General features: G+C 47.3%; 1 long non-coding RNA gene across 1 annotated transcript in view; it reads right to left on the reverse strand.

The window, feature by feature from the left end:
- LOC146868897 (uncharacterized) overlaps positions 1-18,748 on the reverse strand; it is a 93,558-nt gene extending 74,810 nt beyond the window's left edge. Inside the window, exon 1 of the long non-coding RNA XR_014966455.1 lies at positions 18,524-18,748. This is a non-coding gene — a long non-coding RNA (uncharacterized LOC146868897). The remainder of the gene's footprint in view (positions 1-18,523) is intronic.
- Positions 18,749-25,660: the final 6,912 nt, after the last annotated feature.

Genomic DNA, 25,660 nt, shown 5'->3' on the forward strand with positions numbered 1-25,660 from the left:
ATACGCAGTATTTATACTCATCAGAGCCCTGCATATGCATCGCTTATAATCACCAGAGCCCTGCAAATGCAGCACTTACAATCACCAGAGCCCTGCAAATGCAGCACTAATAATCACCAGAGTCCTGCATATGCAGCACTTATTAATCATCAGAACCCTGCATTTACAACACTTATAATCAACAGAGCCCTGCATACACAGCACTTATACTTATCAGAGCCCTGCATATTCGGCACTTATGATCACCAGAGCCCTGAATACGTAACACTTATACTCATCAGAGCCTTGCCTGTGCAGTATTTATACTCATCAGAGCCCTGCATAAACAACATTTATACTCATCAGAGCCCTGCACACACAACACTTATAATCATCAGAGCTCTCCCTATGCAGCACTTATGCTCATCACAGCCCTGCATGTGCAGCATTTATAATCATCAGAGTCATGCATACACAGCACTTATTCTAATCAGAGCCCTGCCTATGCAGCACCTATAATCACCAGGGACCTGCATACGCAGCACTTATACTCACCTGAGCCCCGCATATGCAGTACTTGTAATCATCACGGACCTGCATAAGCAGCACTTATACTCAGCAGAACCCTGCATACAAAGTATTTATACTCATCAGAGCTCTGCATACGCATCGCTCATAATCACCAGAGCCCTGCAAATGCAGCACTTATAATCATCAGAGCCCTGCATATGCAGCACTTATAATCATCAGAACCCTGCATTTACAACACTTATAATCACCAGAGCCCTGCATACACAGCACTTATAATCATCAGAGCTCTCCTTATGCAGCACTTATACTCATCAGACCCCTGCATATCCAGCACTTATAGTCACCGGATCCCTGCATATGCAGCTCTTATACTCATCAGAGCCCTGCATATGCAACACTTATACTCATCAGAGCACTGCATAAGCACCACTTATACTCAGCAGAACCCTGCATACGCAGCATTTATACTCATCAGAGCCCTGCATACGCATCGCTCATAATCACCAGAGCCCTGCAAATGCAACACTTACAATCACCAGAGCCCTGCAAATGCAGCACTAATAATCATCAGAGTCCTGCATATGCAGCACTTACAATCATCAGAACCCTGAATTTACACTTATAATCACCAGAGCCCTGCATATGCAGCTCTTATACTCATCAGAGCCCTGCATATGCAACACTTATACTCATCAGAGCACTGCATAAGCAGCACTTATAATCAGCAGAACCCTGCATACGCAGCATTTATACTCATCAGAGCCCTGCATACGCATCGCTCATAATCACCAGAGCCCTGCAAATGCAACACTTACAATCACCAGAGCCCTGCAAATGCAGCACTAATAATCATCAGAGTCCTGCATATGCAGCACTTACAATCATCAGAACCCTGAATTTACACTTATAATCACCAGAGCCCTGCATATGCAGCACTTATACTCATCACAGCCCTGCATTCGCAGCACTTATAATCTTCAGCACCCTGTATTAGCAGCACTAATACTCATCAGTGCTCCGCATACCCAGCATTTATACTCATCAGAGCCCTGCATATGCAGCACTTATGCTCGTCAGTGCCCTGCATACCCAGCATTTACACTCATCAGAGCCCTGCATATGCAGCACTTATGCTCATCAGAGCCCTGCTTTTGCAGCACTTATAATAACCACAGCCATGCATATGCACCACTTATAATCATCAGAGCCCTGCATACGCAGCACTTATAATCATCAGAGGCCTGTACTCTCTGACTTTATACCCCTAAATGCCTTGTAAAACAAGCCTTGACATCCACCAGAGCCCTGTAAATCATGCCCTTATACCCTTGAGAGCCCAGTAAAGCTTGACTTTATACAGAAACTGTGCTCTGAGCCCTAGCTTTATACCGTTTAGAGCAATTAATTCTCTACCTTCATACCCTCGGAGCCCTGTATGCCTCTCCTTTATAACTATCACAGTTCTGTTTACCCATCTTTCTTGCCCATCTATTTTTGTGCATATCCTGCCTTTATGTATAACCTGAACCAGAGGTTTGCATCACATGCGTCAGCGGCCAATATACCCTTTCGTGATACCCATCAGATTCCTGTATATCTTGCCTTCATAACAATCACAGCCTTCTATACCTTTCAGAACCCTGTATACTCTTCTGTGATACCTTTAAGACCCTGTACCCCCTGCTTTCATACCAAAGAGAGACCTTTACATACCCTCGACCCCATCTTTGCCGCAAGAAGACAAACATCCGCTTCAGCCACACCACCCAGCCCCCCTGGACGGACCACCACTGTGTCCACTTCCACTTCACCTTCAACACCAACACCACCACCGTGTGAGGAAACGGGCCCTGAGGCGCCTACCTAGCATCTAAAACTACAAATCCCAGCAACCCTGTACCCAGGAAATGGGCGTCCTTATAAGGACGTCACGCACGTCAGAAGACGTGCGTTATTTTGATTCAGAGGAAACCGTTCGTCGATCGGAGTTGGCGTTCCGGCGAGCTTAAGGATTCCAAAAGCACCGAAGGAGATATTTCCAGAGGATTCCGCGCCCCCGTCCCTCGGAGCTTGGCGACCAGGCGGGGAGCGGCTGGGGAACTACAGCGTACGCCGAGGAGGCAGGTGAGACGTGGCGGTGTTCGGCTGAGCACGCTGCGGTGTACAAGGGGTGGACCCTGACTTTCCGCATTTGTCCCTGTTTTCTGGACACATCGGCTTGGACAAGCCGGATTAATCCCGCGCTATAAGAGCGCGTCCCCGTTTCAGGACTCGCTATAGAGTATTGACCGGCTCGGAGGAGCAAGCGGTCAGACCAGCATTCAGCGCGGTGAAAGCGCTATTTGACTTCCTCGTAAACTCGCCAGCCGATTATCGGTGGCGGTGATTACGCTTCCTGATTAGTAGTACCGGCTCGGAGGAGCCGTAATACTCGAGACTTCCTGCGCTGAAAGAGCGCCTATCCCCTGTCAGAGGGAGAGTAGGATGTACAGAGCACACGTTTCCTAAGTGATGTAGTGAGACCGAATGAGTGTAGAGTTTACTATCAACACGTTTTTGCCTACAGTGCTTTAGTGAGAACGCCTGAGTGTAGAGTGTACTGCTTACACGTTTCCTAGTGCTATAGCGGGAACGCATGAGTGTAGAGTGTCCTGCGTACACGTTTCATAGTGCTGTAGTGAGACTGCATGGGTGTAGCGTATACTGCTAGCTTGTTTCTAGCTTAAATACTTAGCGAGACCAAATGAGTGTAGACTGTACTAATGATAGAATATGGTGTTTTGTCATTTCAGAGCCTAAATCCCTGCTGACCCCTTCCCCTATCCTTCCCTCGCCTGATCCCCTCTGGGCTCTGTAAACCTTTGGTTGGAGTCCGGGGTGGTCGGGAGGTGGACCCCTATATCATCGTCCGGATCCTGAGGAGTTCTGAGCCGTGACAGAATAACGCACCCACGATAGGTGCTCCTCCCGGTCCGGGGGTGTTTATATGGGATGGCCTCCCTGGAGGACGTAGTTCAGGCACTAGCCTTGATCCAACAGGAACTGGTGGCATCACGGGGGGAAACAGCTGCATTGAAAGATAGGTTGGATAGATTAACCCGTAACCCTTTTGATGCAACGTCGCCTATGGGACAACAGATACAGGTAACGGTTCCACCGCCTATCCCTTTGGCCAGTCCCGAGAGATACGCGGGAGACCCGCAAAAGATTCAGATTTTCCTAACGCAGGTGTTATTACATTTTTCGTGTAAGCCTTCGTCCTTTCCGACTAACCACTCCCGAGTGGCCTTTGCCATCTCATACTTGGTGGGAGACGCGGCTTCATGGGCGGTTCCGTTGGTCCGGAACAATGACGCGATCCTGTCGGACTGGGAAGCCTTTCGAGCCGCGTTTGAGGGGGTGTTTGATAGACGAACAACCACCTTCAGTACGGACAAGGAGCTACTAACGTTGAGACAAGGAAAGAGTGACTTGGTGTCATATCTCACTGCTTTCACGCGGTTAGTTGCGGAAGCGGCTTGGCCGGAAGAAAAGCGCATGTCCCTGTTTTATCAAGGGCTTTGTGACGAATTAAAGGACGTCGTGGCACAGATAGACCCCCAACCCACCAGTTGCGAGGCGCTCATGAGTTTGGTTTTGCGACTAGACGGTCGCATGTCCGAACGAGGGGGGGATAGACAGAAAGGGAGCGGAAATACTGCTAGGTCCACTAGGAGTGAACCCCACCCTGGTGCAGCTACCACTGAACCTATGGAGGTAGGGGCAGTGAGACCCCCTTTATCAAAGACTGAGAGAGAAAGCCGACGCACTCTGGGGCTTTGTATGTATTGCGGGAAACGGGGGCATTTCGTTCGGGAATGCCCATCCAAGCCTAAAAGCCAGGGGGTGCCCTATAGAGGCAAGAAGGCCGCGGTATCCACCCTCGTAAGGGAACCGAATCCCGCGGAAGTCGCCTCGCCGGTGCTACGCGAGGATACGGTGTGGAGAATACCGTCTCTTGCCAACACGAGGTCTACCGCCACAGAATCCCACATAGTATTAACGGCCGGTTTAGAAGTAGGGGAACAAGAACATCAGGTCCTAGTAATGTTAGATTCAGGCGCAACAGGGAACTTCATTGACAGCGGTCTGGTACGGTTGTTATCCATGACAGCAGTACCGAGAGACTCCCCGGAGGAGGTGTTGGCCGTGGACGGTGAACCACTAAAATCCGGAAGGATCACTCTCCACACGGGGGACGTGAAAATGACCCTTCAGGATGGAGATCAACAGCACCAGGAAGTCATTGAGTTTAACATCATAGCCGCACCACAATACGAAGTGATCGTGGGGATGCCATGGTTTGTACGCCACAATCCTACGGTGAACTGGCGGGACAAGACTGTACGTTTTTTGTCCAAGGGGTGTGCCGAACAATGCCTACAAAGGCCTTGCTCCCAGGCTAGGGCTCTAGCTGGTCCCTTCCGCCTGGCTACGGCCGCCGAAAAAGAAGTAGAATTGCCAAGGGAGTATGAGGGTTATGCGGACGTTTTTAATAAAACACAGGCGGAACAGCTGCCCCCGCATCGACCTTTTGATTGTCGTATTGATCTGATCGACGGGGCAATCATACCTTCTTGTAGGGTTTACGCGTTGTCAGACCCGGAGACGCGTCATCTACGAGAGTACCTCGACACATATCTTGCTCTGGGATTCATTAGACCATCCCGCTCCCCTGCGGCCTCTCCGCTTTTTTTTATAGCGAAGGCCAATGGGGATTTGAGAGCATGTTGTGATTACAGAATGCTAAATAAAAATACGGTCAAAAACATATACCCGTTGCCACTAATCAGTGTCCTTCTGGATCAAGTCAAAGAGGCTGTAGTGTATACTCGCCTAGATCTTAGGGGAGCTTATCATTTAGTACGCGTCAGACAGGGGGATGAGTGGAAAACGGCGTTTAAAACGAGATTTGGGCTGTATGAGTACTTGGTGATGCCGTTTGGGCTCTGCAATGCCCCTGCGGCTTTCCAGTTTTTCTTAAACGAAGTCCTCAGAGAGTATATGGACATCTTTGTAGTGGTCTACATTGATGATATTTTGATCTACTCCACAGAGGTGGGAGCGCACACCGGACATGTTCGGCTGGTTTTGGAAAAATTAAGGGCTAATCGCTTGTATTGCAAACTCAGCAAGTGCGAGTTTGGGGTATCCACGGTAGAATTCCTGGGGGTAATCCTGACGCCGGAAGGGTTGTGTATGTCTGAAAGAAAGATTCAGGCAATACGAGACTGGCCTCTTCCTCATAATGTTCGAGAGGTACAGTGTTTTTTAGGGTTTTCAAACTATTACCGCCGATTTATACAGGACTATTCCTTAATAGCAGTACCCATTACCAGACTCCTACGGAAAGGTGTCCCCTTCCAGTGGACGACCGAAGCCACAAAGGCATTTGAAGCGTTAAAATCTATGTTTACGTCAGAACCAATTTTGCGGCATCCCCAGACAGACCTTCAGTTCGTAGTGGAGGCGGACGCATCCGAAGAAGCCATCGGGGCAGTGCTGTCCCAAAGAGATAAGGTCACAGGACGGCTGCATCCAGTCGCTTACCTTTCGAAAAAACTGGACAAAGCAGAGCGCAACTATACGATCGCCGAGAAAGAACTATTGTCCATAAAAAAGGCGTTCCAAGAGTGGCGACATTACCTGTGGGGGGCTCAGCATCCAGTTCTAGTTTACTCCGACCATCGGAATCTCTTGTATATGAAGACGGCGCGTCACTTAACACCGAGACAAATGCGATGGTCTCTTTTTTTTGCCGAGTTCGACTTCAGCATTACCTTTAGACCGGGCACGGAAAACCGTAAAGCGGATGCCCTATCAAGACAAAACACAGCAGAAGGGAGTGCAACCCCGGCTCCGCTAGCTATCATCACCCCAGCTAAAGTGATATGTGTCGTCCGAGCAGAGGAGTTTCTGGATGAAATAAGAGCTACTCGCTCCGCGGAGAAATGGCAAGAGTGGGGCCGCACGGCCACAGGACGGTGCTTAAAACAGGGGCTGCCTTTTCAGGGACAACGGCTGTTCATCCCGACCAAGACGCTCCGAATTCAGGCCTTTCGATGGTGCCATGACTCCCCTCTGGCGGGGCATCCGGGCATCCGAAAGACAACGGAGACAGTGGCCAGGCATTTTTGGTGGGAAAAGATGCATAAGGACATCCGCATCTGGGTAATGTCCTGTGAGGTATGCGCGAGGAACAAAAGCGACAGAGGGAGAAAGAAAGGGAAATTGCTCCCGTTGCCCACCCCACCACAACCATGGCAGAACATTAGTTTGGACTATATTACTGGACTGCCGAAGGATGGCGGTAATACAGCGATCCTGGTTGTGGTGGATAGCCTAACCAAAATGGGTCATTTCATCCCATGTCACAACCTCCCTACGGCTGGACAGACGGCTCAGCTGTTATTGACCAATGTGGTGCGGCTTCATGGATTGCCGAAGGTGATCGTGTCTGACCGGGGCCCACAGTTCATCGCCAACTTCTGGAAGACGTGGTGTAAGGCGCTCCGAATTGAATCCGCTACATCCACCAGTTTTCACCCACAGACGGATGGGCAAACTGAACGCCTAAACCAAACATTAAAACAGTATTTACGGTGTTACGTGTCTCACTCACAGGAGTCCTGGGTAGCGATGCTGTGGATGGCCGAACTGGCATACAATGGGGCTTGGCATAGCTCGATTAAGGTGTCTCCCTTTAAAGCCAATTATGGATATGAAGCAAGGACCTTACCGGTCTCTATGCCTGAGGACTTGGGGAATCAACCCGCAGTCCAGGCCAGGCTTGGGGAACTGCATAGCCTACATAAGAACGTACAGGGGGCTTTGCAGGCGGCGAAACGGAGGTACAAGATGTGGGAGGATCGGAAACGGAGTTCGGGTCCCACGTACGAGGTGGGCGATCGCTTTTGGCTGTCTACGCGGTACATCAGATTTAAGCTCCGTAGTGTTTTCCATCCGAGATTCATTGGCCCGTACCCTGTAGTGAAAAGGATCAATCCGGTGGCTTACAAACTCAAACTGCCGGGTTCCTTGCGGATTTACCCCGTTTTTCATTGCAGTTTATTGAAACCGGCGAGGACTGCGTCGAGGAGACCCCCCCTCCAATATGGGTGGATGGGGGATTGGAATACCGGGTGCGAAGCATCCGCGACGCCCGCTATAGACGGGGCAAGTTGTGGTTCTTGGTTTCCTGGAAGGGTTACTCGGCAGAGGAGGATTCGTGGGAGCCCTCCGAGGTGGTGCACGCCCCGGCGGCTGTGAGGAGATTCTATGAGAACCATCCGGGGAAACCAGGCTCTAGGAGGCGCTTGGGGAGGGGACCTACTGTGAGGAAACGGGCCCTGAGGCGCCTACCTAGCATCTAAAACTACAAATCCCAGCAACCCTGTACCCAGGAAATGGGCGTCCTTATAAGGACGTCACGCACGTCAGAAGACGTGCGTTATTTTGATTCAGAGGAAACCGTTCGTCGATCGGAGTTGGCGTACCGGCGAGCTTAAGGATTCCAAAAGCACCGAAGGAGATATTTCCAGAGGATTCCGCGCCCCCGTCCCTCGGAGCTTGGCGACCAGGCGGGGAGCGGCTGGGGAACTACAGCGTACGCCGAGGAGGCAGGTGAGACGTGGCGGTGTTCGGCTGAGCACGCTGCGGTGTACAAGGGGTGGACCCTGACTTTCCGCATTTGTCCCTGTTTTCTGGACACATCGGCTTGGACAAGCCGGATTAATCCCGCGCTATAAGAGCGCGTCCCCGTTTCAGGACTCGCTATAGAGTATTGACCGGCTCGGAGGAGCAAGCGGTCAGACCAGCATTCAGCGCGGTGAAAGCGCTATTTGACTTCCTCGTAAACTCGCCAGCCGATTATCGGTGGCGGTGATTACGCTTCCTGATTAGTAGTACCGGCTCGGAGGAGCCGTAATACTCGAGACTTCCTGCGCTGAAAGAGCGCCTATCCCCTGTCAGAGGGAGAGTAGGATGTACAGAGCACACGTTTCCTAAGTGATGTAGTGAGACCGAATGAGTGTAGAGTTTACTATCAACACGTTTTTGCCTACAGTGCTTTAGTGAGAACGCCTGAGTGTAGAGTGTACTGCTTACACGTTTCCTAGTGCTATAGCGGGAACGCATGAGTGTAGAGTGTCCTGCGTACACGTTTCATAGTGCTGTAGTGAGACTGCATGGGTGTAGCGTATACTGCTAGCTTGTTTCTAGCTTAAATACTTAGCGAGACCAAATGAGTGTAGACTGTACTAATGATAGAATATGGTGTTTTGTCATTTCAGAGCCTAAATCCCTGCTGACCCCTTCCCCTATCCTTCCCTCGCCTGATCCCCTCTGGGCTCTGTAAACCTTTGGTTGGAGTCCGGGGTGGTCGGGAGGTGGACCCCTATATCATCGTCCGGATCCTGAGGAGTTCTGAGCCGTGACACACCGCACCCAAGCCCACCCGCGCCCCCCACGACGGAACTGGAGCAAGGTCACGGAGGAACACCTCAACACCACCCTCCGTCAAAACCCCCCCCAACGACACAACTGACACCAACTCAATTGCCAGGGAATTTCACCGCTGGGTCTCCTGCTGCGCCAACAAGCTCGCACCCCTCTGCCTCCCCACCAAACAGCGCCCTCCGAAGGCCGTCTGGTTCACCACAGAACTTCAAGAAGCCAGACGCTCATGCAGACGCCTAGAGAAAACCTGGCGAAATGAGAAAACCACGGAAGCACGGAACAACCACAAGAGCGCCCTGAAGGAATACCACTAGCGCATAAGGGACACCAAACGGACCTTCATAAGAGACAAAGTCCAGACCAATACGACCAATACCAAGGAACTGTTCAACGTACTCCAGCAGTTCGCAAGACCCACCTACGAGGCCATGGACGTCACACCTTCCCAGGAACTCTGCGACAAGCTCATCTTCTACTTCCATCTGAAGATCAAGGTCCTCTACGACAACTTCAGCGAACCGGCGCCAGACACCACCCCCCTACCCACCACCGCCAATAAGCCGACCATCACTTCCTGGGATCCCGCCACCGTCGAATTCATCACCGCGACCATGAAGAAAACTCACTCAGGAGCACCAACGGACCCCTGCCAACTGCACATATTCCACAAGGCCGCCGCTGCCATCGCACCTGAACTAGGACGGACCATCAACGCCTCCCTCAGATCCGGCTTCTGCCCAGACGACTGGAAACAGGCGGAGGTGAAACCCCTCCTCAAGAAATCAAAGGCTGACCCAACAGACCTGAAGAACTACCGGCCCATCTCTCTCCTCCCCTTTGTGGCCAAAGTCACCGAGAGACTCAGAAAACGCCCAGTTGACTGCCTTCATCGGAGAGAACTCCATCCTAGACGCCTCCCAGTATGGATTCCGCAGCAACCACAGCACTGAGACCGCCCTCCCAGCCGCCACTGACAACATCCGCATGCTACTCGACCAGGGACACACTGCGGCCCTCATCCTCCGAGACCTCTCCGCAGCCTTTTACACCGTTTCACATCGCAAACTCGCAGCCAACCTTCACGAAGTGGGGATACAAGGAGCTGCCCTCGACTGGATCCAATCCTTCCTCTCTGGCAGAATCCAGAGGATTTGGCTCCCTCCCTTCCTCTCCAAACCCACGGAAATCAACTGCAGAGTACCTCAGGGATCATCAATCAGCCCCACGCTCTTCAACATCAACATGGCCCCCCTCACCGCCATTGTCAGACAGCATGGGCTCAGCATCGTATCCTATGCAGATGACACCCAGCTCATCCTCTTGCTCACGAAGAATCCCGAAGACACCAGGCTCTGCTTCCAGGAAGGAATGAAGAGCGTGGCAGCCTGGATGAAGGACATCTGTCTGAAGCTCAATTCAGAGACGACGAGGTCCTCATCCTCGGACCTTGCACCTCCGCCTGAGACAACACCTGGTGGCCCTCTGCCCTCAGGAGCCCACCCACTCCTACTGACCCCGTGCGGAACCTCGGCATCATCCTCAACTCCTCCCTCTCCATGAACCGCCAGATTAACGCCGTCGCCTCCACTAGTTTCAACTGCCTTCGCATCCTCAGTAAGACCTTCAAATGGATCCCCCCGACTGCAGAAGGACTGTCACCCACGCACTCATAACCATCAGACTGGACTACGGCAACACCCTCTACGCCGGAATCAACAAAACTCTTCTACACAAACTCCAAACCATCCAGAACGCCGCAGCCAGACTCATCCTCGGGACACCACGCAACAAACACATGACCCAACACCTACGGGCCTCCACTGGCTCCCCGTTGAGAAGAGGGTCACTTTCAAACTCCTCACCCATGCCTACAAATCCCTCAACAACATCAGACCCAAATACCTCAACAAGAGAGTATACTTCCACATACCCAAGAGGAACCTCCGCTCTGCCGACCTCGCCCTTGCAGACATCCCCCGCATCCGCGGAAACAGAACCGGTGGGAGAGCTTTCTCCTACATCACGGCCAAGACCTGGAATGAACTCCCTGTGAATATCAGACGCTCCCTGACCCTGCACACATTCAGGAAGGACCTCAAGACCCCATGATTGATTGCTTGATTGATTGATTGATATTGTGCTTTCTTACCCATTAGAGCCCTGTATTCCCTGACTTCATACCCGTCAACCCATGTGTACCCTGCCATCATACCCAACAAAGCCTTGCATATCCTGCCTTCATACTCATCAGAGTCCTGTGTACCCTGCCTTCATATACACTACAACCCTATATACCCTGCATTCATAATCATCAGAGCCCTGTTTACCATTTGCATACCTGTCAATGTCCTGTATACTATTGCATATCCACCAGAGGTCTGTATAGCTTACTTTCATACCCATCGGTCCTCAGTGACCTGAGGCTGTTAACCTCAGGGAACCTTGTTTACCATGTCTCCTTATCCATAATTACCTGATGTGCCCAGGTTTTGTAGCCCATCAAAACCATGAATCCCCTACTTTCATACCCACCAGAACCCTGTATACCCAGCTTTAGCACAATGCATACCTAGCATGCATTACCCATTAGATCCCTACAAAGTTTCTATACCCTCATGAGAGCCCTGCAAAAAGCTCTGTATATCCCACCTTTGTACACAGAGCAACTTAGTATATCAACCCTTTTAATTCATCAAAGCCCTGAGGTATACATGCATGCTCACTCATCAGTGTTCTCTGTACTATCTTTGTACTCCGAGAACCCATTATCAGTGTCTATATACTTAGCTAAACATTCTCTCTCTCTCTCCCTCTTTTTTCAACGAAAAAAACAAAGGTTAAAGCAACATTATAGTTAGGTGAATATGTCAGTGACAACATTACCAGCACCTCTAGACCCTCATGGGCGAAGCAGCCCTGCTATAAAAATCCTAATTGATTGAACGTTTGAACGAAAAAAACACATAAATTCACAAGTTATAGTTAGCAGAGCTTACAGCAGTCCTTGGCGTACACATGCATCAATTGTAACAGAGAAATTACAAAGGTTTATACAAAAAAAAAAAAAAAGTGCGTTATTTCTTCAGATCTTTGTCTTTAATTCTTTTCGCCCAACCAACATGTGTTTCGTCTATAGGGGAATACCCCGCGACTTCTTCAGGGCCGTATGGTTTGTTAATCTCTTGATATCCTCCTCCTCTTTGCCGGTTCTACTTCCGACCCGGCTGGTCAAATAGTGTAGTCCACTTAAAATGAGTATAAAGTCCCTCAGTAGTTACAACCTATTCATGGGCATATAATCCGACAGAGTTAGGTCCCAGTCCGGGTACCTTCCGGGTACGCTCGACGAGGTGATTAAGGAACTAGTACACGCAGGAGTGCACTCGCTCCAGGAACGGACGATACTGTTGGGCATTAAGGGGCCGATTCCGATCCTGGAAAAACCGGGTACGAATCGTCGGACGGAGCGTTTTCTCCGTCCGACTCGTATCCGGGAAAAATACCTTACAAACATGCAAGTACGATTCGTACGGAAACACCATTTCTGTACGAATCGTAAAAAACACCGACCGGCAAAAAAATACATACTAATGGGATCCGGGACACCGCGTACGCGACATTCGAACGGAGTCAGGCAGCGTTTTACGGATCAGCAAGTACGATTCGTACCCACAGCACTTCGCACGGCAAAATTTGTACGGGACCCAAAAAGTGCCGGAAAAGCTAAGTACGCCGTGATGCACGATGAAAAGGGAGCCCGGTACGCACCATACCCCCATCCCTACATGTCTGCACCGTACCCCCAGCCCCCCCGTACACCCGGAGCGTACCCCCAGCCCACCCCCCCCATGTACGGCGCGTACCTACGGGGGGTGGGCTGGGGTTACGGCGCGTACCTATGGGGGTGGGCTGGGGGTACGGCTTGTACCTACGGGGGGTGGGCTGGGGGTACGGCGCGTATGCGGGCACATGTTTGGACGTCTCCATGGTTGCTATGGGAGTTCGCATCGTATGGTGTTTTTTCCATACGGTTGTGCATTCGGACGGACGGGACGGATCGTACTTGTGCGCTCGGACTTCAGTTTCCCAACTCGTACGTAAAACTGTCCGGGGACGTGTCGGACACTTTTTCCGGCCCGAGGACGTGTCGGGGAATTTTCCCACTGCGATTCGTATGGATCTTTTTACATACGAATCATACTTGCCAGTTTGTACGGGACTTGTACGATTCGTACGTAAAAAAATCCGGATACGATTCGTACGGGGAATATTTTTAACGGATCGGAATCGGCACCTAAATATTTAACTTACTGGGAGCGAACTCAGTCGGATTATATGCCCATGAATAGCTTGTAACTACTGAGGGGCTTTATACTCATTTGAAGTGGACTACACTATTTGACCAAACGGGTCGGAAGTAGAACAACAGATTATTTTCTGCTCATTGATGAGATAGACCACAAGGCATCCGTCATTAATGAAAATCAACTGTTGGGTACATCGGTACCTTTAAGAAAAGATATAAGTTCTGGGAGAAAGATCCTATACACAGACTCCCACACCAGAAATTATATATCTGATCCTAGCAGACTAGAAAGAGCACAGAGACCTTTGGTGATTAGCGCTATATAAATGAAAACACACATGAAACAAACAAAGAAACATCATTCCTTAGTCCCCAGACAACTCCTGTCCTGATGAGACGCCCAAATCACAAGTAGGGTCAAAACGTTGTCGACTACAACAAAAGGAGTGTCGTTAGAATGAAGCTCCAGAACCTTCTGGTCTATCTTCCTCTCATTAATAACTGAGTGATTGGACATCCTTCTTTAAATAACAATAACCATGTGCTTTTAATTCTTATTGACACATATGGCTAGGTTATGGTTTTTTTCACTGGGGTTTTCTTTGACCACTCTCTTTTTTTTATTCTTAATTAGTATCACCTTTTGGAAGTGCCGTAATGAGAAGTATTAAATATATATGTAAATAAACTTTGTATTATGACAAAATAAATACTTGATTTGGCAGAATCAAGTTGGCAGAAAATAACTGATTTTGGCTACTCCTTACCAATGTGTATCTAATTTTGGACACACGTGCTCTGTATTTTAATCCATGTTTTGATTTATTCAACACAAAAATTCTTCCTTTTGTGAAAATATATATTAGTAACTGCAAATGAGTTCATGTGAACACTTGCCCAAGTTAATAACTGCTTGCCTAAGCAGCAAAAAAGGACATTGTTCAGCTAAGCAGAGTTGTTCTGCTTGAGCGGTGAGTACTTGGGCAGGCACAGTGTCACCAGGTTAAAAAGATGTGGATGCCCCTAATGAGTCATGAAGCTCGGTAGCACGGGCAAACTCAGCTCGAGCAAGGCATTAAGGGTGCATAGGCCTCAAATTTCGCCACGTCCCGGGTACTCATGCTGTATTGCTTGTTCCCGATGCCCCTAAAGAATTTTATTTTGTATATTTTACAAATCACATATTTCCCAGATACTTTTTTCCCCAAAAATGTCCACACCAAGGTCTCCTTGGGTGGCTGAGGTGGCGGGGTTGCAGGAATAGCAGTAGGGTTCTCATCTGAGGGTGACATTCTGGTGACTGAAAATCAGCAATGTCAGAGAGCTAGCCAAAAAGGTCCACCCACCTTGCATTGCTTGGCAAATGTAACTTTAGTATTGCATTACCCTTGTGGCACCATGTGCATCGCAAGGGCAACGCAATACTATGATGTACCTGGCCCTCTACATATTGACGTTTTTGTTCTATGCGGTGTATTGATTTTGTCTTTTGCTTAGATGTGAAAACACAGGGGCCTCAGTTTGGCAATTATTGGTTCCACATTTGCTTGTAAGACGTCTTGCAGTGCAGCACTCTGGGAAGATTCTCTAAGCCTTTCAGCTTTCTGGAGTCTTGGTGAAAGGTCCACAGCAGTCCAGCTAGGGGTGGTGGGTTACCGGAAACCTATGATGGGTGACACTGACGACCGTTTGATTCACTCTGCACTGAAGTTATGAAGACCTGTCAACATGAAAATAATGGATATTTGAAATCAAGTTTTTTATCCGCAGTGAGATATTTGAATACGTGGGAATGAAACAAGCATGGTTGGAGAAAAGATTCTGATTTTGTGAAGATTCATTGTTTCCCCCGTAGACAGTACCAGATAAAAAGTGGTGCCTAATTTGTTATTTAGAAAATATTTCGAAAAACAAAACTCGAGGAGCTGAAAAATCAGGTTGGAAACATCATGATACACAAATATTGTGTGCAAAAATATCTTTGATAAGAATATCGATTTTAAGGTAAGTAATATTGATGTTAAAAATATCTATGTTGTTAATATCAATGTTAAAAATATCTATGTTGTTAATATCATTTACAAAAATATAATTGTTAATAACACCATTTTTTAATTGTTTTTATGTATTTTGTTATATATATTTTAATTGTATGTCATAAATTGAAAGTGTTTTAATATAGTTTGTACATTTTTCGTTGTTTTGAAACTTAATTTAATAGTATATTTTTATTTTAGTGCCTTAGCAGGTTGTGGGGTTTATAGGGGTACAGGGTGGGAAGTAAATTAATTATAACTTATAATTCATTATTCATTATATTATTCATTTAATTGATATTTAATTATGTTAATTGTGTAATTAAGTTTTCTAATTATGTCAAGTTTTAGGTGCGGGTTGTGGGGCTTGTAGGGGTATAGTGTGATAAGTAATTTATTTATAATTGTGTAATAATTAATTTTTAATTATCATTAATTATTCAATTGATAATTAATTATGTAAATTGTGTAATTAATTAAATGTGTTATTAATGTGTTTGGTGTATGTTGTGGTTTTTCGTTGGGGTGAAGGGTATGAAGGAAATTAGTCATAAAAATTAATCATTAATGATAATTATTAATAATTATTTAATTGATGATTATGTAAGTTGTATAATTAAGAAAGGTTTCAAATTATATGAGGTCCAGATTGTTGTGTTTGTAGGGGTAAAGGGTGGGAAGTTAATTGAATATAACTAATGTAATATTAATTAATTGCTATTATTTGTTTAAATGATAATTAATTATGGAAATTATGTAATTAAGATTTTTTTAAAATCTATATTAGGTGTGTGTTGTTGGGTTTGTACACAAGAAAAGGTACAGAGTTCCTCTAAAGAAGATAAGAAAGATTGCTGTCAAGTGTATAGGGTTCCAAGTGAACCCCACTGGTTGTGCTGCGGGGGGGTGGGGGAGGGAAAAGGGGCAAAGGGGAATTTCCCTTGTCGGAACTAGGGCTCTCACACACCCAGCAAGCTAGGTGTCATGCTTCATCAGTTGAGCCTGCCCCTCGTCAGGTCGGCGCTGCAATACCTGACGGGCACCCAAAATTGGGGCTCTTTAGCGGCGATCCTTTCTTCCTGCTGATGGGTGCAGTGGGGGTAAGGGTCCTAGCGTGTGTAGATGTGAGTGTAGGTGAAGTGAATATAAAATAGGTCAGTTAGTCCAAAAATGTACTTTATTATGGTGGTAAACAGCCTAATTAAAATAAAAGTGGTTGAGGTGGGTACTGAAGCTAGAAATGATGAATCTAGTTGTGTATACCCTACTCTCAAAGGGATCTACATGTTTCGTGCCATAGTAGCCATAGCGGTCAGGGCACTTCCTCAGGATCAGTGATGAAACTATCTACACTAGGTGGATATGTGAGAATTCTACATACCACACAGGCTTGGTTAGGTAACCTGAAACGAGAAATGGGAAGTAAAAATAAGAAATACGTGTAGGTGCACTCACACTTGGAACAGATCTTATCTTCATTAAAATATATTTTAAAGAAAATGTGCCCAAGAGACAGATGTAACTATGAAAACTATGAAATAAAGCCGAGGTAAAAACATAATATCCTCCTGAATATCAGTGAGTGTATTGATAATAAAGTTATCTACTAGCGATATAAAAAAATGGCGGTTTGGACAAAGCAAGGTATTGAAGAAAAGAGGAAGAACTCACCAAAACTAATAGCAAGGCAGGCTTGCAACAGTTGCCGGCGGGTGTAGAATGGTAAAAAAGTTTGTGGGAAGTATTTATAGAAAGAGAGCTATGGTATAGTGCAGGGGTCTCCAACCTTTTCTGTAGTGAGGGCTACTTCTAATCAGTGACAATCATCGTGAGCTACTTAAGGCCAAGCAGCTTGCGCATTTTTCTAAGAGACCTCCCCCTACGCACATCTGTAAGGGCTACACTAGTGTTTGAACTACAGTTGACTGCACAACCACAGATTGTTGTCGTTTGTGTGTTGTTGAGGGCAGGAAGGTAATATTTCTACTAACATTACTACAATAATATCATGGCTAGCCAAGTGACCTGATATCGGTTGTAACACGTTCACACAGTCCTGGCTTTTAGATCAAATCTTGCATGCTGACATTTAGAGCTCAAACTTCCAATTCTAAAAGCACATACACAAGGCCCAGAATGCAACGTGCTGTTGGGCAGAAAGCCAAGATTGGATAAGAGTCGCATGTGACGTGTCTGGTGGCATTTCTGGAAATGGAAGATGGACATATATTTTCATGAAGACACATTTACACCTTGCTTTTCCAGCCTTCTTTAGTCTATTACTTAAATTACATTATTTGTGATTCGAAGCGTTGCTATTTAAAAAAAAAAAAATCCCTCTTTAAAACGTAATTTTATGTTCTTGTTGTCCGTCTGCCTTAGCCGCAGAGAATGGGCTTGTTTTTATGAACTTGGCCGGACAAACTGCCACCATGTGTAACCCACCTTGACTGCTATCTCCTGTGTAATGTTGTTGAGTTGTAAGATAACAGTGGGGCAGAGTGTGCCTTGGGGCCTCCGACCTTCCAGTAAGGCAGAGGTAATGTATATGATGAGCATTTTACACCCCCTGACAGCACAGACACTTGGTACATAATGGATATGCAGCGTGACACCCCTGACAATACACACACTTTTCACATAATGGATGTGAAGTGTAACCACCCCTGGCATCAGAACTTCCCTCAACGTCCCAATTTTTGATATTCTAACAAGCATTGCCTCACCGTAAAAATGATCTGGCATAAGACTGAACACAAACATGGTAGCAAGCATGCCTAATGTTTTATTTCAGCGAGCCTTTGAAAGTTGCACTCATATGAAACTGTTTTATAACGTTTCAGCTAAACCTCGGAATGTGAGCACATACACTGCTTATTTTATGCAATTGAAGTGTTTCTCTGCAAATGAAGAATTGCATGTGTACCATTTTAATTGTTTACATTTAACATTTTTCAGTTCTTAAAACTATTCCTTCAAGCGGAAAAATAAATCACTTTCTGTTTCCTTGCAGTGTGCAAATATCAAGTTAGTTTAAACAGGAGAGCAATCGTCACATAAATAGAGTCTGCAGCGTTTAACTCCGTTTCTCTTTTGTTAATGGTTTCATGTGACCTGACAGGGGCTCGCTACGGGTGTGGAGCTTATGAGGCCTGTATAGGGTTCTTTAGCTTACCTGCTGCTCCGGTCAAACTGGTGGCATGCTGAACAAGGCAGGTGGTACGGGTCTCGGTGGCAGTTTATTATTGCTTGCACCATCTGCACGTTTGCCAGCAACGGCCGCTCCGCTCCGCTCTGCCATGCCTGCTGCTCTGCACCGGCACTCCACGCGCAGGATGAAAAGCGCGGTGCCAGGATGTGAAAGGCAGGTGGCTCTGAGACTTCTGGAGGAACAACGTCATCCTCCTTCGCCCGCCCACCCCTCCACAGCTAAACTCGGGCTAATCTGAGCAGCTGGTTTGGGTGAGGGAGGTCAACATAAAAAAAAGGCCGAAATGCTCTCAACGATGTTAATGGGCTATTAAATTGCGATACTACCGGGCGAGCTACTCACTGGGCCTTGGCGAGCTACCGGTAGCTCGCGATCGACCGGTTGGAGACCCCTGGTATAGTGGGACTCGTAGCAGCCAATGGACCAATCTAGGGAGCATCGAAGAAAGGTCACAGACATGGTGGCCTGACCAACTGGGGCTCATTGTGCAGCCACGACCACCCAAAGTCCAGATGGGGACGGCCAGTAGCAGGGCGCAGCGGAGGTATCGGTAAAATACCCAAAAGCCACCGCTGTGCCAAACACAAAGCCAGCCGCTCAGGGTCCCATGAGCGATCACAGAATGTAGCACCAGGTCGGGCCGGCTCGAACCAGGGAGTCAGGTCGATCTTAAACATAAAACACTCACCCCGAAAAGGAAGCCAAAAAAGACCGCGTCTCATGTGCGAGAAAATCAGAGGTACTCACCAGCGTAGATGAACGCTTAAGGTCGCTGACCTACCCTGCCGCCGGAACCGGGATGGTAACTGGTTACCGGCAGCCGGTGTTTAAAAGCACAACAAGGACATGACGTAAGGGCGGTCATGTGACGGTCTACGTGTTGAAAGGTGAATTGCAAGGATGGCGCGGGTGGCAGGTAAAAGTGGCGGCCATCTTGCATTGGAGGCGAAGCGCCGAAAACCCATAACAAGGGGTTATTACAACGTCACTGGTATAGCGTCGTTATGGCGAGTGTGTCAAATGTAAAACAGAGCCCAGGCGAAGTAGCTTAAAAAGGTTATACGCCACGTAAGGTACAACAATAGATGACATACAAGGTTGTAAGGACAAGGCAAAGCGAGAAGCGCGTGGGGTTAAAGCACTATCAACGCGAGGTGTATGTCAAGGTTAGTCAATTACCAACCCTCATTATGTATACAATATAAGATCGCGGTGGAGTAATTCTACACCTAATATGCGATGGTCATCAAAAGTAAAGATGCTATGAACCTAAATAAAAACCAATTATTGGTTACCTAATGATTAGAAGGGCACCACTGAAGAGGCAAAGTAGGTACAAATGTAGGTAAAAAAGGGGGGGGCGCTAACTGGGGGGGGCATTCATGATGGTCTAGAAGATCCCAAAAGAAGGGGGTATGGACCAAGGTATCTCTGGGGTATCATTACAGGTTTAGAAGAAAACACACGAATACAGAAGAAGTTGCGAACCCGCCATAATGTGAGGTCGCTATCAAGCTATAGTATTTCGCTTGGACAATGATTGGTAGATACATTATGTGAGTGCACCCTACGGAATGTCATCGTTAAGACCTGTCACATGTGTGGACAGTCAAAGAACCCATCTCTGCTCAAGCCTGAACAGTGCGTTTTTAGAGATGTGTGGATGGGCCTCCAGTACTACCCAACGCAGAGAATCCGCGGAGTGTTGTGTCTCTCTGAAGTGTGTATAGAGTTTGGTGGTAACCTTCTGACAACGTATAATACTCCTGTGTTCAGTTATCCTGGTCTTAACAGTGCGCATGATCATCCCTACATACTGTAAGCCGCAAGGGCAGGTGATCATGTAGATGCATTGTTTAGTGTTGCAGTTCGTGTGCTTGGTCAACACCCATTTGAAATTGGTCTGGAAAGTTATGTCCCTGGAAGTGGTGGTCAGAGGACAGACCACACATGATCCACAGGCATAGGTGCCGATTACGATCCGGTAAAAAATTTCCCCGTGCGACTCGTATCCGGTCTTTTTACCGTACGAATCGTACAAGTGCCGTACGAACTGGCAATCACGATTCGCATGGTAAAAAGTCCATACGAACCGCATTGGGAATCATTCCCCACACGTCCTCGGGTCGGAAAATGTGTCCGACACGTCCTCGTACGATTTACCGTACAAATGTGAAAGGTGAAGTCCGACCGAGGAATCACGATCCATCCCGTGCGTCCGAGGTTACAACCGGATGGAAAAAACACCGTCCGCACCGAACTCCCATAGCAACCATGGAGACGTGCCCGCATACGCGCCGACCCCCCCCAGCCCCCGTACGTACGCGCCGACCCCCCCCCCAGCCCCCGTACGTACGCGCCGACCCCCCCCAGCCCCCGTACGTACGCGCCGACCCCCCCCAGCCCCCGTACGTACGCGCCGACCCCCCCAGCCCCCGTACGTACGCGCCGTACCCCCCTGCATGTACACCCGTGTACGTGTCAAACCCCCCCGTGTACGTTCGAGTCGAACTCCCCCGTGTACGTTCGAGTCGAACCCCCCCCGTGTACGTTCGAGTCGTACCCCCACCCGTGTATGTACGGTGCGTACCCCCCCGTGTACGTTCGAGTCGAACCCCCCCGTGTACGTTCGAGTCGAACCCCCCCGTGTACGTTCGAGTCGTACCCCCACCCGTGTATGTACGGTGCGTACCCCCCCGTGTACGTTCGAGTCGAACACCCCGTGTACGTTCGAGTCGAACCCCCCGTGTACGTTCGAGTCGTACCCCCACCCGTGTATGTACGGTGCGTACCCCCAGCGCGTAGATACACGGGTGGGGGTTCGACTCGAACGTACACGGGGGGGTTCGACACGTACACGGGTGTACATACAGGGGGGTTCGGCGCGTACGTACGGGGGCTGGGGGGGGGGGGTCGGCACATACGTACGGGGGCTGGGGGGGGGTTGGCGCGTACGTACGGGGGCTGGGGGGGGTACGGTGCGTACCGGGCCACCTACTCTGGTCGATTCGCTTCGTACTTCGCTTTTCCGGCACTTTTTGGGTGCCGTGAAAATATTGCCGTCCGGACGGCTGTCGGTTCGAATCGTAATTCCTGGGTCGTGAAACGCTGCCTGAAAGCGTACCGACGTCACGTCGCAGCATTCCCGGATCACATTCGTATGTATATTTTCGTCGGTCGGTGTTTTTTACGATTCGTACGGAAATGGTGTTTCCGTGCGAATCGTAATTCCATGTTTGTAAAGTTTTACGACCGGGTACGAGTCGGACGGGAAAAACGCTCCGACCGACGGTTCGTACCCGGTTTTTACCGGATCGTAATCGGCACCATAATGTCCAGTGACCAAGGGGAGACCCCACAAAGTTTGTTGTGTGGTGGCTGTGCTTTTTCTTGGTCTTGTGTGAACCAGAACATCCTTCAGGTTTTGTGTTCTTTTATATGCTAACCTGGGTTTTGATATGTGTAAGTTACCGGTGTCTAAAATGCTGCAATGTCTCAGAATGATTTTCTTGATTTTAGCAGAGTCAGGTGTAAAGGATGTGAGGCAGGTAAGCATATCAGAGGTTGGTTTAGTTTGTGTCTCAAGTAGTGTCTCTCGTGGGTTATTTCTTGCTCTCTTCATGGAGTCTTGGACTTCTTTCTCAGGATACCCCCTGGCCTTCAGATTTGATGCTAGAACGTTAGCCTCCGTTCTATAGTCATACACCGTCGTACAATTACGCCTGATGCGCAAAAATTGACCAAAGGGTAAGTTGTCCCTTAATGCTTTGGGGTGGTGGCTATTATATAGCAGAAGGCTATTGCGATTGGTGGGCTTTTTGTACAGGGTTGTACTTAAAGTACCCTCAAATAATGTGATATTCAAATCTAGAAATGGAATGGTGTGTTCTGATATGCTGTGTGAAAACCTGAGGTATTCCTTCTGCTCATTTATCCATCTAATGAATTTTTCACAGGTGGTGCGCGTCCCTTGCCAGAAAATCAGGATATCATCAATAAAACGTTTCCATAGCTTGAGGTTGTTAAGATAAGGATTGGTGGTGCTATGAATCACATCCTTCTCAAAAGCTGCCATATAGCGGCACGCTACACTTGGAGTGAAGGTGCTCCCCATAGAAGCACCCTGGCTTTGGTGATAGAGTTGTTGATTAAATTCAAAGAAATTTTCAGTCAAAGCCAGGGTAGCACAATCAACTATGAATGTGACAGGTGTAGGAGAAGAGCAGTCTAGTGCCTGAAGAGCAGTCTCTATGACTGCCAGGGTGGCTCTCTGGGGAATATTGGTGTAAAGGGCCTCCACGTCGGGCGTGACAAGGAAGTCTATATACCCCGTGTCAGTGATGTTGTCAATAATCTTAAGGACATCAGTTGTGTCCTTTACAAAGGAAGGTATGTCTCGTACCAGGGGTTGCAAAAAAGGATCGCAAAACTTTTGAAAGAGGCTCTAGAATAGAGCCAATTCCAGAAACAATAAGGCGATCAGGAACCGGGGTAATCCCTTTGTGTATCTTAGGCAGGGTGTAGAAATATGGTACCCTCGGTTCCTTGGTAATCAGAAAGTCAGCTTCTTTATGAGTTATCCAACAGTTGGACTCAGCCTCATGTATCAATGTGGCGATGGTAGTAGTAAGGCTTGGGGTAGGGTCAGCTGTGATAGGGGTGTAGTACCTCTCATTGGAGAGCTGACGCTTGCATTCTTTATCGTAGTCCACAGTGGACTGGATTACTATGGCCCCACCCTTGTCTGCCTGTTGGTTGGGTTTGTAGGCATACAAGGTGGGAAGTAAATTAAATATAATGTTGTATTATTAGTTAATTGCTAGTGATAGTTTCATTGATAATTAACTGTGTCAAATTTGCAATAATTATAATTTTAATATATATATTTAGGTGTGTGTGGTTTACTTTGTAGAGGTATATGGTAGGAAGTTATTTAAGTAAAAATAAATGTAAAAATAGTTATTTATTGTTACCAACATGTGTTATTTATTGTGTTATGTGTTCATTGTGTTATGCTTTTTAATTGTAAATAACATTATATTTGTTGGTTGTTATAATTGTGAAAATATAGTGTGGTATTTTAATTATATTATTATTAGTTTTATTTTAAAAAGTGTATTAAACATTGTTATAAATATGTACTGATTTTCCTTTAAAGCAAAATTATATATTATAGATTTAAATATTTATATTTGTTGTTATTTATTGGTGTTGCTAAAATGTTTTATGTTCGAAGTGAACTACGCTCTCTCTACTGTTGCACAGACTGGAGTGGGAATAGTAAATGTTACCCCTCCGCTATCCAACGCTTTCTCTACTGTTGCACAGACTGGTGTGGGAATAGTAAATGTTACCCCTCTGCAATCCAACACTTTCCCTACTGTTGCAGAGACAGGAGTGGGAATAGTAAATTTTACCCCTCCTTACTTGACAAATTGGAGTGGTTATAGAGTCGAAGTGAACTACTCTCTCTCTACTGTTGCACTGACTGGAGTGGGAATAGTAAATATTACCCCTCCTGATTTGAACACTTTCCCTACTTGTGTAAGACTGGAGTGTGAATAGTAAATGTCACCCCTCCTGAGTTGACAAATTGGAGTGGTTATAGTAAATGTTACCCCTCCTGAGTCCAACACTCTCCCGACTGTTGCACCGACTGGAGTGGGAATAGTAAATATTACCCTTCCTGATTTGAACACTTTCCCTACTTGTGTAAGACTGGAGTGTGAATAGTAAATGTTACCCTTGTGCAATCCAACACTTTCCCTACTGTTGCAGAGACAGGAGTGGGAATAGTAAATTTTACCCCTCCTGAGTTGACAAATTGGAGTGGTTATAGAGTCGAAGTGAACTACTCTCTCTCTACTATTGCACCGACTGGAGTGGGAATAGAAAATATTACCCCTCCTGATTTGAACACTTTCCCTACTTGTGTAAGACTGGAGTGTGAATAGTAAATGTTACCCTTGTGCAATCCAACACTTTCCCTACTGTTGCAGAGACAGGAGTGGGAATAGTACATTTTACCCCTCCTGAGTTGACAAATTGGAGTGGTTATAGAGTCAAAGTGAACTACTCTCTCTCTACTGTTGCACGGACTGGAGTGGGAATAGTAAATTTTACCTCTCGGCTATCCAACGCTTTCTCTACTGTTGCACCGACTGGAGTGGGAATAGTAAATATTACCCCTCCTGATTTGAACATTTTCCCTACTTGTGTAAGACTGGAGTGTGAATAGTATATGTTACCCCTCCTGAGTTGACAAATTGGAGTGGTTATAGTAAGTGTTACCCCTCCTGAGTCCAACACTCTCCCGACTGTTGCACCGACTGGAGTGGGAATAGTAAATATTACCCCTCCTGATTTGAACACTTTCCCTACTTGTGTAAGACTGGAGTGTGAATAGTAAATGTTACCCTTGTGCAATCCAACACTTTCCCTACTATTGCACCGACTGTAGTGGGAATGGTATATTTTACCCCTCCTTAGTCCAACACTCTCTCGACTGTTGCACAGACTGGAGTGGGAATAGTAAACTTTACCCTTCTGCAATCCAACACTTCCCCTACTGTTGCACCGACTGGAGTAGGAATAGTAAATATTACCCCTCCTGATTTGAACACTTTCCCTACTGTTGTAAGACTGGAGGCTGAATAGTAAATGTTACCCTTGTGCAATCCAACACTTTCCCTACTATTGCACCGACTGGAGTGGGAATAGTAAATTTTGCACCTCCGCAACCCAAAACTTTCCCTACTGTTACAGCAACTGGAGTGGAAACAGTAATGTGTACCCCTTCTGAGTCCAACGCTTTACCTATTGTTGCACAGACTGGAGTGAGAATAGTAAATTATACCCCTCTACGATCAAGCACTTTCCCTACTGTTGCACTGACTGGTTTGGGAATAGTAAATTTTACCTTTCCGCAATCCAAAACTTTCCCAACTGTTGCACTGACTCGAGTGGGAATAGTAAATTTTACCCCTCCGCAATCCAACACTTACCCTACTGTTGCACTGACTGGAGTGGGAATAGTAAATGTTCCCCCTTCACAGTCCAACACTTTTGCTACTGTTGCACTGACTGGAGTGATAATAGTAC

The sequence above is a fragment of the Triturus cristatus genome, chromosome 1_2 (genome assembly GCF_964204655.1).
Source record: "Triturus cristatus chromosome 1_2, aTriCri1.1, whole genome shotgun sequence".
In the NCBI taxonomy this organism is placed as follows: domain Eukaryota; kingdom Metazoa; phylum Chordata; class Amphibia; order Caudata; family Salamandridae; genus Triturus; species Triturus cristatus.